Source organism: Aegilops tauschii, chromosome 5 (genome assembly GCF_002575655.3).
Source record: "Aegilops tauschii subsp. strangulata cultivar AL8/78 chromosome 5, Aet v6.0, whole genome shotgun sequence".
Lineage (NCBI taxonomy): Eukaryota > Viridiplantae > Streptophyta > Magnoliopsida > Poales > Poaceae > Aegilops > Aegilops tauschii.
In genome coordinates, this window is record NC_053039.3 from 233,211,545 (window position 1) to 233,226,371 (window position 14,827).

A 14,827-nucleotide genomic window follows, 5' to 3' on the forward strand; every position below is an offset into this window, starting at 1 on the left:
TGGCCGAAGGTCAAGCCAACTGAGATGGCCACCGTCCACCGCCCCTGGGAAGGAGCATAGGCGCCCCGAGCAATATTTTTCCATCGTGATGGATGGTGCTCGGGTGGTAGAGGCCTAGTGCTTTAAGGATGTAATTTACGAATAAATGTACTGCCATTTATCCGAGCAAGTTTAAACTTTTGGTGCTTTGTATTGCAACCAGTTGGCATGACTGACTATGCTCTGTTTAATTGTTGTGACTCCTGTGCGGCCGTTTTAAATTGAAAGTTACCAGTCGTCGGCTTTGACCCCTTTGTAGATACTGCAAAGGGTGTTTCTTCCTTAACATTGTAACCCTTAGCCGACGCCTCGGTGCCCGGAGGCAGTAGTGTGTAGGATAAATGAGGCAATCAGACTATGCGGTTTTAGTGCTTTCACTTAACCATAGGAGCTTGACTGCGGGAGCTAGTGACTAGCCCCGAGTGGCTCGTGATGCTTGGCTGTGCTGGGGTTAAAACCATCATCACTTGGTTTCTGTGACAGCGACCCTTCGTATAACACAGAATAACCTCCATCGATTTTTAGTTTGACACTTGTCACCGGATCGCCGACCAGCTCTTGCTTATTATGACAGTCAAGTTTCGGCTTTCTCCGCTGAGGCACTTACGTAGACGAGCTAGAACTACAATGCAGTGGTTCTCCCTTTACCCTCTTAGCCGAACAATGCAGAATGTGAGAGGGTAAGCATAGGAGCCGGGCGACCCAACTATTGACTTAAGACATAATTCAGAGCCGATTCATATAATGCAATATCCGAGACGCCGAGCACATAAGATAGAGATAGTGCCGGAGTGATGCTTGGGGCGAGTGTCATGGTCGAGCCCCTGGTTTATTAGCCGATCACATCTAAGACATGTATCCAATGAATTTGTTTCGGCGTGAAAAAGCGGAAAGAGATATGTAACGTGAACGTATGCAATGGGACCGTAATAATGGTCTTTATTTATGATGAATGTGTGACGTCCATCCATGCAATTCTAACTACCGAAGCAACTGTCATAGATACTTTGGAAAAATATAAATGACAAAGGAAATGTTTACACAGGGCCTCTATAAGTGGTTTGGTGTCCCTACTTTTGGGAAACGTTGCATGGAAAACAAAAAAAATTCTACGCACACGCAAGATCTATCCATGGAGATGCATAGCAACGAGAGGGAGAGTGTGTCTACGTACCCTCCTAGACCATAAGAGGAAGTGTTTGACAACACAGTTGTTGTTGTCGAACTTCTTTGCGTTCCAACCGATCGAGCACCAAACGTACGACACCTCCGCGTTCAGCACACGTTCAGCTTGATGAAGTCCTCCGCCTTCTTGATCCAACAAGACGGCGAGGTAGTGGATGAGTTCCAGCATCACGACGGTGTGGTGACGGTTATGGTTAAGTGATCTCCGCAGGGCTTCGCCTAAGCACTACCAAAATATGACCAGGGTGTAAACTGTGGAGGGGGGCGCCGCACACGGCTAGGGAATTGTCTGTTGTGTGCTAGGCAACCCCTCCGACATATACATAGGTGGGAGGGAGGGAGGAGAAGCCAAAGGGGGTGCCCAAGTAGGAGGAATCCTACTTGGGGTCTCTCCCAAGCCGCCCCCTGCCTTATATAGGTGAGGGGGAAAGGCAGGGGATGGTGCCCCCCTTCCTTTCTCCCTTGAGAGGGAAAGGCGGGAGGGGATAGCCCTCCCTCTTTCCTTCCCTAGGGCTGGACGGCCAGGGAGAGGGGTGCACCAGCCCCCTGTGGGCTGGTCTGTCCCTCCCTTGGCCAATTCAGCCCATATCTCCTACCGGGGGTGTACAGAACCCCTTTCGGTGACCCGATGGCTACCCGGTGCATCCCGAAACCCTTCCGGTGTCCGAATACCATCGTCCTATATATCAATCTTTACCTCTCGACCATTCAGGACTCCTCGTCATGTCCGTGATCTCATCCGGGACTCCAAACAAAATTCGGTAACCAAGACATATAACTCATATAACACTATATCGTCAACGAACGTTAAGCGTGCCGACCATACGGGTCTGAGAACTCTGTAGACATGTCCGAGACACCTCTCAGGTAAATAACCAATAGCGGAACCTAGATTCCCATATTGGATTCTACATATTCTACGAAGATCTTTATCGGTCGAACCGTTATGACAACATACGTAATTCCCATTGTCCATCGGTATGTTACTTGCCCGAGATTCAATCGTCGGTATCTTCATAGCTAGTTCAATCTCATTACCGGCAAGTCTCTTTACTCGTTCCGTAATACATCATTGTGCAACTAACTCATTAGTCACTTTGCTTGCAAGGCTTCTTAGATGTGTATTACCGAGAGGGCCCAGAGATACCTCTCCGATACTTGGAGTGACAAATCCTAATCTCGATCTATGCCAACTCAACAAACACCATTAGAGATACCTGTAGAGCCTCTTTATGATCACCCAGTTATGTTTTGATATTTGATAGCACACAAGGTATTCCTCCGGTATCCAGGAATTGCATAATCTCATAGTCAAAGGAATATGTATTTGACATGAAGAAAGCAATAGCAATAAACTGAACGATCATTATGCTAAGCTAACCGATGGGTCTTGTCCATCACATCATTCTCCTAATGATGTGATCCCGTTATCAAATGACAACACATGTCTATGGTTAGGAAACCTTAACCATCTTTGATCAACGAGCTAGTCTAGTAGAAGCTTACTAGGGACACGGTATTTGTTTATGTATTCACGCATGTATTAATGTTTCCGATCAATACAATTCTAGCATGAATAATAAACCTTTATCATGATTAGGGAAATATAATAATAACCATTTTATTATTGCCTCTAGGGCATATTTCCATTACTTAATCCATACTGTTCGATCAGTAGTCCCGTCGTACTATTCGATATTGATGAATTTAAACCCATCCAGAAACTAGTGCTGCACCACCTCTTCTGTAAAGCACATGGGGTGAGATGCTCCTCGGATCCATGTTGTGTCACGTCGGTCGTCCGATACCATCATGACTCGATCACGTGTTTGGTCACGTGTGTTGCCATATTTGGCCAGCCAAGCCAGATATCGCTCATGTTCAGCAGGTGTGTGCTTCAAAGACCTATAAATGGATCGGGACACAACAGCTGCCATTGGTGATGATTTCTTCCACGGATCATAAGTCTTCCGAGGTGGTAGTGGATCCTTGCCGTGCCGGCATGGCATTTTGGGGGATTAGGATATCCGCCCGCTGACCTGTCTCGGCCCCAAGGAGGTCGGTATGGATTCTTGGCCCAATCATGCTTTGGCAGCAGGGTCATGGAAACCTTCTCATCGAATTCTAGGAGTAACTCCCTTCATGGACAGTGTTGTTTATTTCCAGCGACTCTTTCATCGAGTTCTTGCTCGGCAGTAAGGACCTCAGTCCATTTGTCAGTTAGCATGTCCTGTTCAGCTCAAAGCTTCTGGGACTTTAGCTTCATGCGTTTGGTGGTGCTAATTAATCTCCGACAGAAGGCCTACAGCTGAGGATCATCTACGGGTTCATTGGGCATATCAAATTCGTTAGGTCCGAGGCTTAAATCTTCCTCAGAGTCTGGGTAATAGTCATGGTCCTCGGGGTCGTCATTGTCCCCGTTGAGTGCAGCGCCGTCAATAGGACCGTCGCCAACATTATCTCCCGTGTTCTGATAATTGGAATCGTCTGAAGTGTCGTCGTTATCGGTAGCTTCATGGTTAGTGTCGTCGTTCCCTGCGCCTTGTCCACATTTCCACTCTTGTCCACATTTGACCATAATCGCCCCATGCTAGATAGCCATGGGCTTCTTCGGCGGCAAAGGAAAGGGCAAGGCAAAGCAGGAGGGGGTATGCTCGTCGCGCGCGGCGGCAAGTTGGGCGCTGGTGCCAGTGCGGGGAGGGCGCGCCAGTCACATTCAAATCCGTATGTACTTTGCAAATTTCTATGTCTCCATCCTTGACCTTTTCATGAATGGAGTTGAAGTATCTCTTGATGCGTTTGGTTCTCTTATGAAACCTGGATTCTTTCGCCAAGGCAATTGCTCCAGTGTTGTCACAAAAGATTTCATTGGACCCGATGCACTAGGTATTACACCTAGATCGGATATGAACTCCTTCATCCAGACTCCTTCATGCGTTGCTACCAAAGCAGCTATGTACTCCGCTTCACACGTAGATCCCGCCACGACGCTCTGCTTGGAACTGCACCAACTAAAAGCTCCACCATTCAATATAAACACGTATCCGGTTTGTGACTTTGAGTCATCCGGATCAGTGTCGAAGCTAGCAACGACGTAACCATTTACAACAAGCTCTTCTTCACCTCCATAAACAAGAAATGTATCTTTGGTCCTTTTCAAGTACTTTAGGATGTTCTTGACCGCTGTCCAGTGATCCACTCCTGGATTATTTTGGTACCTCCCTGCCAAACTTATGGCAAGGCCCACATCAGGTCTGGTACATAGCATAGCATACATGATAAAACCTATGGCTGAGGCATAGGGAATGACTTTCATTTCCTCTCTATCTTCTGAAGTGGCCGGGCTTTGAGTCTGACTCAACTTCACAGCTTGTAACATAGGCAAGAAGCCTTTCTTTGACTGATCCATTTTGAACTTCTTCAAAACTTTATCATGGTATGTGCTTTGTGAAAGTCCTATTAAGCGTCTTGATCTATGTCTATAGATCTTGATGCCCAATATATAAGCAGCTTCACCGAGGTCTTTCATTGAAAAATTCTTATTCAAGTATCCTTTTATGCTATCCAGAAATTCTATATCATTTCCGATCAACAATATGTCATCCACATATAATATCAGAAATGCTACAGAGCTCCCACTCACTTTCTTGTAAATACAGGCTTCACCATAAGTCTGTATAAAACGATATGCTTTGTTCACCTCATCAAAACGTATATTCTCACTCCGAGATGCTTGCACCAGTCCATAGATGGATCGCTGGAGCTTGCATACTTTGTTAGCACCTTTAGGATCGACAAAACCTTCTAGTTGCATCACATACAACTCTTCTTTAAGAAATCCATCATGGAATGCAGTTTTGATGTCCATTTGCTAGATTTCATTATTATAAAATGCAGCAATTGCTAACATTATTCGGACTAACTTAAGCATTGCTACGGGTGAGAAGGTCTCATCATAGTCAACCCCTTGAACTTGTCAAAAACCTTTTGCGACAAGTCGAGCTTTCTAGATGGTGACATTACCATCAGCGTATGTCTTCTTCTTGAAGATCCATTTATTCTCAATGGCTTGCCGATCATCGGGCAAGTCCACCAAAGTCCATACTTTGTTCACATACATGGATCCTATCTCAGATTTGATGGCTTCAAGCCATTTATCAGAATCTGGGCTCATCATAGCTTCTTCATAGTTCGTAGGTTCGCCTTGGTATAGTAACATGATTTCCAAAACAGGATTACCATACCACTCTGGTGCAGATCATGCTCTGGTTGACCTATGAGGTTCAGTAGCAATTTGATCTGAAGTTTCATGATCATTATCATTTGCTTCCTCTCTAGTTGGTGTAGGCATAACGGGAATGGATTTATCTGATGTGCTACTTTCCAATTCGAGAGAAGGTACAATTACCTCATCATGTTCTACTTTCCTCCCACTCACTTCTTTCAAGAGAAACTCCTTCTCTAGAAAGGTTGCATTCTTGGCAACAAAGATCTTGCCTTCGGATCTGTGGTAGAAGGTACACCCAATTGTTTCCTTAGGGTATCCTATGAAGACACACTTCTCTGATTTGGGTTCGAGCTTATCAGGTTGAAGCTTTTTATCGTAAGTGTCGCAACCCCAAACTTTAAAAAATGATAGCTTAGGTTTCTTGCCAAACCACAGATTATACGGTGTCGTCTCAACGGATTTAGATGGTGCCCTATTTAACGTGAATGCGGTTGTCTCTAATGCATAACCCCAAAATGATAGTGGTAAATCGGTAAGAGACATCATAGATCGCACCATATCTAATAAAGTACGATTACGATGTTCGGACACACCGTTTTGCTGTGGTGTTCCAGGTGGCATGAGTTATGAAACAATTCCACATTGTTTTAAATGAAGGCCAAACTCGTATCTCAAATATTCGCCTCCGCGATCAGATCGTAGAAACCTTATTTTCTTGTTATGATGATTCTTTACTTCACTCTGACATTCTTTGAACTTTTCAAATGTTTCATCAAGTAGATATACCCATACCTACTCAAATTATCTGCGAAGGTCAGAAAATAACGATACCCGCCGCGTGCTTCAACACTCATTAGACTGCATACATCGGTATGTATTATTTCCAATAAGTCATTAGCTCGCTCCATTGTTCCGGAGAACGGAGTTTTAGTCCTCTTGCCCATGAGGCATGGTTCGCAAGTATCAAATGATTCATAATCAAGTGATTCCAAAAGTCCATCTGCATGGAGTTTCTTCATGCGCTTTACACCAATATGACCTAAACGGCAGTGCCACAAATACGTTGCACTATCATTACCAACTATGCATCTTTTGGCATCAATATTATGAATATGTGTATCACTACAATCAAGATTCAACAAGAATAGACCACTCTTCAAGGGTGCATGACCATAAACACTACAAAAAAATACACTTCCGTGATGATACGTGTTTGTCACAGTCGGTCACGTTTTCTGTCATGCATGTACATCCATGACAAATTTATGACAGAATCAAGATAGTCATACCTGTGCTATCGTAGAAGTGTTCCAAGACATTACCAAAATTATCATCATGGAAGTGTCCACTTCCATGACGATAAATCGCGCGTCACAGAAGTGCTTTCGTCAAGGGTGACCGACACGTGGCATGCACCGTAACGGAACGCCGTTAAGCTATCGGGTCCGGTTTTGGATCCGATAACCCGTTAACAGCCCGGACTAATGGGGATTTTCCACCTGTAAAATTCTGATTGGCTGACGGAAACACGTGTCAGCTCCGCGTTGGCACAGGTGTCACTCATCCCATGGGCGAGATGCGCCTATGATATGTTGGCGCGTGGACCAGCCCAAAAGTGGCCCATAAAGTTTAAATGGGCCGGCCCAACTAAAGGCCCACAAGATTTTGCGGTCCATAATGGGCGGTCCCACCAAAAGGTCCACGAGATTTTGCGTATCATAATGGGCCGGCCCAGCTAAAGGCCCATGAGATTTTGCGGGCCATAATGGGCCGACCCAGCTAAAGGTCTGCGAGATTTTGCGGACCATAATGGGTCGGCCAAGCTAAAGGCCCACAAGATTTTGCGGACCATAATGGGCCGGCCCAGCAGAAGGCCCAAAAGATTTTGATGACACTATTAGCCGGCCCATTAACAGGCTGCCATGTTTTGGGCCAAATGCCGGCCCATATTTGATCCGGTCCATTAACAGGCTGCCACGTTTCGGGCCTAATAAAGGCCCATATGTGATTCGGCCCGTTAAAAGCCTACCACATTGTGGCCCAAATTACGGCCCAGATCAGGTCCAGCCCTTTGAGGGGCTTTGGGCTAAATTATGGCCCATATCAGATTCGGCCCGTCAACTGAACGCTATCCTTTTGGGCCCACTTGATAAAGGCCCATTTAGTAATTCGGCCTGATATTAGTTTTGGCCTGTTAAAGGCCCGTTTAACATTTCGGCCCTATATATATTTCGGCGTGTTAAAAGCCCGTCATATAGTTGCGCCTAACTACGGCCCCGTTTGCATCCGGCCTGCTCACAGACGATAATCTGATTGAGCCAAACAAGGACCAACACAATTTAGGCCTGTTATAAGTCCATGGTTTGATTGGCACAATCATGGGTCGGGGTCTATTTCGTCCTGCAGCCGGCCCGTGAGCTGTTCGGCACGTTTCAGGCCCAACCTACTTTTCAGCCTCCTAAAAGCCCATTGAGTTTGCTTGGGAAAATAGGGCCGGCGGTTTACTCGGCCTATTAAAGGCCCGAATCTACTAGTGGGCCAGTTTACATTTAGGCCCGTTAACGGACCAAGATGACGGGGCCCATGATGCGGATCATACATGGTGATTTGCATGACGGCCCGATTATGTACCGTAATTTAATGGTTTGGCCGGTTTACTGCGAAGACAGGATATATATATACAGTAAAATAACTGCAGCATCGTCAATAAGAAAAAAACCTAGACTATATAATAAAGAAATTACGGCATATTACATCCACTAGGCATCAAAGTTCGCCACTATGATAATAAAGCACAAGCAGACAGCAGATTACATACACTGGGCGTCAAAGATCGCCACCAGTGCAATTAAACACGCCGACAAAATAATATACAAAACCGACATCACTTCAATAGAGTTCAGGAAAGGTTAGCCCTGCTCGGGAGCTGCAGCGCAAGCATCTGAGCAACCGGTGAGACTGCACTTGTTTGACATTTATATCCTCCTCACTCTGAAAGATAAACAAGCAGATAGATGACAGCTTCTGCACATTTAAGTATCAGTGCTGACAATTCATCACATTTCTTACTGACGAATAAAGTGACATAGTTTAAAATAACATTAACACAATATGGTATTATTCAGCTCAAGACATGGCAGGAAATGACATTGTGAAGGAGTTGGCAGCTTCACGACACCACTAGATTACAGATCAAGAACTCATAAGTATCAATGGTTAGTGTGCTGTCAATTTATCCCATTTCAGATTGGCAAAATAAGATCACTTGCTCTGTATAGTTTAATTTACATGGTATGAAGAAGGAACTTGGTTGTACAACTGAAAACTTAAATTGAGAAGGACAAACTTTTGTTTATGAACTACTCCCTCCGTCCCATAATATAAGAACATTTTTTTACACTACACTAATGTCAAAAATGTTCTTATATTATGGGATGGAGGGAGTACATAATAAACTTTAAACATGCAATTTGATGCAAACACCAAAAATAAACAGCTGTTGCAGTCATGCCTAACCAAATATACACAATAAAGTTTGAAGGCTTGAGAAGGACAAACTTACATTATTGGTGAAGGCAGGCTCTATAAAGCCCTTGTCCATGCTAATGGGGGGGCAATTCAAGAAGTTTACCACAGAATCTTCTTCATAAGCATTGCCTTTATTCTATATTTTGTTAAGAGTAAATATAGATGTGACAATATAAGAAAAAATGGAGAATATTTAAGATAAGATGAAGAGTGATGCTATATAACCATGTAGCTATAAATGTAAGTACAGTGATACAGGCAAAAGGTACAACCAAGAGCAATGCAGAGATAAACTTCTTCAGTACCATCGGTGTTACCCAACCTTGTGGTAAGAGTAAATATAGATCTTATGTGTAGAAAATGGAGGGCAAATGAAAATAAGCTGCAGAGTGATGGTACATGAACAACTACCTGTCAATATAAGTACACTGATAAAGGACAGCAGGTACTACAAGAACAATGCAGAGCTAAAAAAATTCATTAGCATTGGATATATTCTACACTAATGTAACCATTCATACAGATCAGATAATTTGGAGCGAACAATTGATAAGCAAGCTATCATGCATACTGCTGTCACATAATGAACCAGGTATGTATGCAAGTACAATGATACAGGACAACATGTACTAACAAGAGCAAAGCAGCGGGCAGCATATTTGTGATATCCTGTCGTTCTTTTCAAACCGGAATTCTTTTTCGAGCAGATTTCCTGCAGAAAAGATCCGTAAGGCACATGCGGAAAAGTAGAAGTTCAAATTGTCATGCGGTATCATAGATAGTACCTCATCCTCAGAACGAGACCAGTGCATAACAAGGTTTTTCCATTCGACGTCTTCTAAATTTAGCAAAGGAGACTTCACCAGAAATTCGTTTATAGACTTGCCATCAAAGTATGATTTCCTCAGGTAACACCAATACTGCTGCAATGCTTCCTTGAAAAGCGCAAGCAAGCTTTGCTCGTCATGACTATCCAGATTGACCCTCTCCTACTTACAACAATGTAATGTAAATCATTGATGTGTTCAATCAGCAGAAAACAGGAAAATAATCACCATGAATAATAGCACTTACATGTAAGTGGGACAGGAAGATGTGAAAATGGTGTTTGTCTTCACTATAATCTTCCCATGATGGGAATATATGCACGTAGTCCCTAACAACATTGAATGCATTGTCTTTTAAATTGGGAATAGCTAGAATGGGGTTCCAATCTGTAGGAATTGGCCGTCTCTGCAGTTGGGATAGGTCTTCGGCCGGTGGAGTTGCTGTACTTTTTGCTCGAGTGGGATTTTTCTGTGGTACGGCTGGTGCTATGGCAACTGAAATCGGCATACCTTTTGCTGGAGTGCAGGTCCTGTGTGGTGCGGCTAGTGGTGTGTCCAGTGAAGTATGGGTACAGTCTGCTGGAGTCGGTCCTACGTTTTGTGTCACCGGTTGTACAACCAATATAAGTGGGGTGCTGTCTGGTTTCTCCGGCACAACCACGTTTTTCAAGGACTTTGCTGGTGCTCCATCAGGTTCGGCAATCATCCTCTTCCTTTTTGATGTCTGATGCACAAGAACAACATTTGAGTGAAAAAACATGGTATGATGATAGATGGAATATGTATTGATAATGGATGGGCATAGCATCTCGACATATATGATGAGTAAGCTAAGCATATGGCAGTGCAACAAAGTAGAAGAAATGCAAGACAACATATGCAAGATACGCGCAATCAATAAAACCTTGCCAAATTAGAACAGGCACCTTGATGGTGAACAGGACATGCCATCTGCCTTTGACTCCTCGAGGTTATAATAGTCATTAGGATCATATTCTAAACAAGAATCAACAGGTGGGGAGCGTATGAGTTTCATTGCATCCAGAATGGCACTCAATGCCTTGGTGCCAACTTTGTAAGTCATTGCGGTGTTTAGCTTCAAGAGTGGACTGCTGCTAGTGCGACACAAAGCAGCTACACAGATCATAGTGTAGATATAACGGGAAAACCGTAATCATCAGAGTAAAATCAGCAAAGTGGAACTTGCTGGAATATATGTGCTAGTATTGCCGGTATGGCTAGAAAGGCTTCGGATACCAGCTCTCTTCAACTAAAGGTGCGGTACTATTAATATCAGTGTAACTCTCAAAGGCGACACAGCTCCCCGCATTTCCTTGCTATTCTTATAGGATTCAAGTGGGGAGGCCACTACAAATCCTATTCTGATGTTTACAAAATCCTACGAATCAAAGAGGCCCGAAGAGTTCAAAGTGTCCATACCAACCGACCGTATAGACCTCTACACTGCAAATGTCACTGCTCATCTTCACTACAAGGAACATATTGTACTACTATCATACTCCCCCCGTTCCAAAATATAAGTCTTGGTAGAGATTTCCACTATGGATCACATACAGATGTATCCAGATACATTTTAGAGTGTAGATTCACTCATTTTGCTCCATATGTAGTCCATGGTGGAATCTATACAAAGACTTGTATTTAGGAACGGAGAGAGTACTTATTAAAGAAGAACGGAAGAGGAACATGCTAAAGAAGAGCAAGAAGATTTTGGATAATAAAATGTTTGTTGCGCAGTGCCCACACATCATGAACCAGAGCGCATTAAGAAAGCAACTCCCTGCTGTCTCTCTATATGTGGTGCACGTGCTTTTTCGGAAGTAAAGTAGGAACATTAGCTGACCAATTAAATGTTATCTATTTTAGTAATATCAGCATCATATCAGATTTGTACTTGAGCAACAAGTTAGGAATTATGAGTGGCACGTTGTTTAGCTTGATGGATTCAGGAGCAGTGCTAAGCAGGTACGATGATGGTAATGAATATAAAGGCATGTCTGCATGCAAGTCGCGTGACTTTTGTCATTTGGGTCAGTCGACTATTTCACGCGGTTGGATGAAGATCCTACGTCTCCTAACCCTTCTTCTTCCTCGTCTCTGATTCTTCCCATACAGAACACCGCACGGGCCGCCGGCCGGACCACCGGCCCCCACCGCCTGTGTTCCTCCGCCACCCCCACCCCCGCCCGCACCCACGTCAAGTTTTCTTTGTTGGGCGAGGCCCCACCACCGCCCCCACAACCAAAGTCCCCACCCGAGCCCCTTCGTTCGCACCGGCGAACTCCGGTGAGCTCTGAAAAATCGACTGACCCAATTTTGAAATTTAGTCTACTGTGATTTAACTAGTGTGGAATATAAAAGGGGAAAACCATAAGCGTTGGGAGTATAGTGTTGAGCGTGCCATGGCGGATCTGAAGGTGCAAACCGGACAAAGGCAACTTCGCAACCAATGTTTGCTTTCAATTAGCAAGTAAGTAATGGACAAGAAATCAGAGTAAAGCAGTGGCGATCTATTTTCTTGCTGCGATAAATAAGTTGAGCAGATACGAAAGAGTACCGCCTCTGGTGCGGCCCCGTGTATGCATCTGCTGAGAATTTGACGCTGCTGCGGTAGCGATGGCTGTCGGTGGCGTGGAAGCAGATCTAGGTGGGTATACGGTGGCGGCGGGGCGCGGTGGACGAGACGGTCGTAGGAGCGGCGCCGGCAAGGTGGACGGCGGCGGGGATGAAGCGAGAGGACGGGATGCAAGGATCCCGGTCTGAAGCCGTGGATGAGAGAGGTCGATCTCTTGTGATGGACGGTGGCGTCGGGGTATCAGATTCGGCATGGTGGAGGAGGACGACAGTGGATGGGGTGGAGGACGGAGGAGCCTGGGGTGGAGATGGTGTTTTGGCGCCTACGGAGTACGAATGGGGAAATGGAGGTGGAGAGGAAGGGGGGAACCATGTCTTCAGGGCGCGCTTGTCTCAAATGCGAGGAAATTTACAAACTTAGCCCCCGTTTCAAATTTCCTACATCACAACAATATTAGTCGGTTGGAGATAGGACGGTAATCTCGCATACACCGAATATTTGCCGACGAGAGTTTGTTTTTGGCGCCCACCGTGTATCAAGCGGGGAGGGATTCGATTTCGGCCGAGGACACACTGTGTTTTGGCACCCATCGTGTATGAATCCGGGTGAGAGGCGCTTATGTCACGTTTGAGTGAAATTACAAACCTACCCCTATCGAAAACTATAGAAATCGAGCAGAAGGCTTTGCGTGGCAGGGATAGGCAGTAGTAATTTCCATCTCGCAGATTTTGGTTTCGGGCGGTTACTGCGACTTTCCGCGCTTCGTTCAAATTTTGCAGAGTGCACGTTTACCGTGCCAACTCAATTCGAATCCCGTTTGTATTCTATTTTTTTTCGGGCGGGATCCATTTTCGATTGGAATAAAATTCTATATACATCATTTTTTATATATACTTTCAAAAGCACAACACCCTTTATACATAAATATGGTTTACAAATGGCATGATCTCAGATTCATAAGGTTGTATCCATCAATTTGGATTTTCAAATATTTGAAACCACTTTATGTTGAAATCCAATGTATGCATTCCTCGCTAACTATCTCCAATTAATGTGTGTTTCATGCGGGTTTTTTTACTTCTCAAACATGTATAATGTGTTTCACGCACGCAACATATAGTGTAATCCCGTTTAGACATTAATTGCATATAAACCATGCATTGTTTCTAATTAAAGAATCTATGGATCACCAATATTGATAAACTATATAACATTACACGTGTCCCCAAATTCAAATGAATATGCATGTTTGATACACCAATTTGTGTTATGATATTATCGATGTCGTGATCTCCAGTTTAAATATTTGAATCCCATTTAATCTAGATATTCGTCTCATATAACTATCACTCATGCTTATATAGGACTATCTCTCTAGACCTATACGCGTTCATCGTCTCTCGGGTATCTCTCGTGCTACCTGTATGTCGACAATGATCTTTTATCTTCATAACACACTGACGGTACTCTCTCCCTCGACCTTCATCACTCTATCTCTCTCTAAGTATATCTCGCTCCCTGCTATGTGTCTCTAACTATGATTCTCCATGTGGAATCTCTTTCTCTCAAACAAACACAAAACTTTGTCTCCCAGGGTCTCATTTCTATCTACTATTCCCCTGTGTGCCACTCGCACACCCCTCATACAGAGATGTCTTTCGCTCCTTAGGTATGAGAACCTACGACTCTTCCTCTTAAATATTTCTTTCTCACACACAAACACAAACTTTGTCTCCCAGGGTCTCATATTTCACCACTGTTCTCTTGTATGTCGCTCACACACACTCTCTCCCTAGAGATATATTGCGTTCCCTCATATGTTTCTCTAGCTATCACTCTCGTTTTGAAATATCTTTCTCTCTCGCAGACACAAAACTCCGTCTCTCGGGATCTCATTTCTCTCCGATATTTGTTTGTATGTGAGTCACATGCACCCTTTCTTCATCTCTCTCACACCCACACCCATAACTCAGCCTTCTGATCCACTCGACTCCTATCTCTAACGCACACTAGCTAGCATCTTTATCTTTCTATTTATCTGTTTCTCCATCAACCTTGTTTCATTTATAGGTTGATCTCTTTTGCACAATCGTTGTGCCTCACTCCCTCTGCTCGCCATAGATGCATGCTCCAGCCCAAGCCACTATCTCTTAAAGACAAAAACACATGCTCAATTGTCGGGCCTTCTTCCCTGCATTCTCGCATGCATGCATATTGTCATACCGATCCGTCTCTCCCATTTCGTTGATCTTAGCTTATGACTTATGTCTTCTTTCTTTTATCTTGATCATGCGCGCGCGCACACACACACATCCCACGTATACATGTATACCTCTCACACATGCATGTTGAAGGTCTCTATGTCTCCATACGTAGTTAATTACCCTCAACCCTAACGCCACATCGAATCGTTCTCTTCTTGTG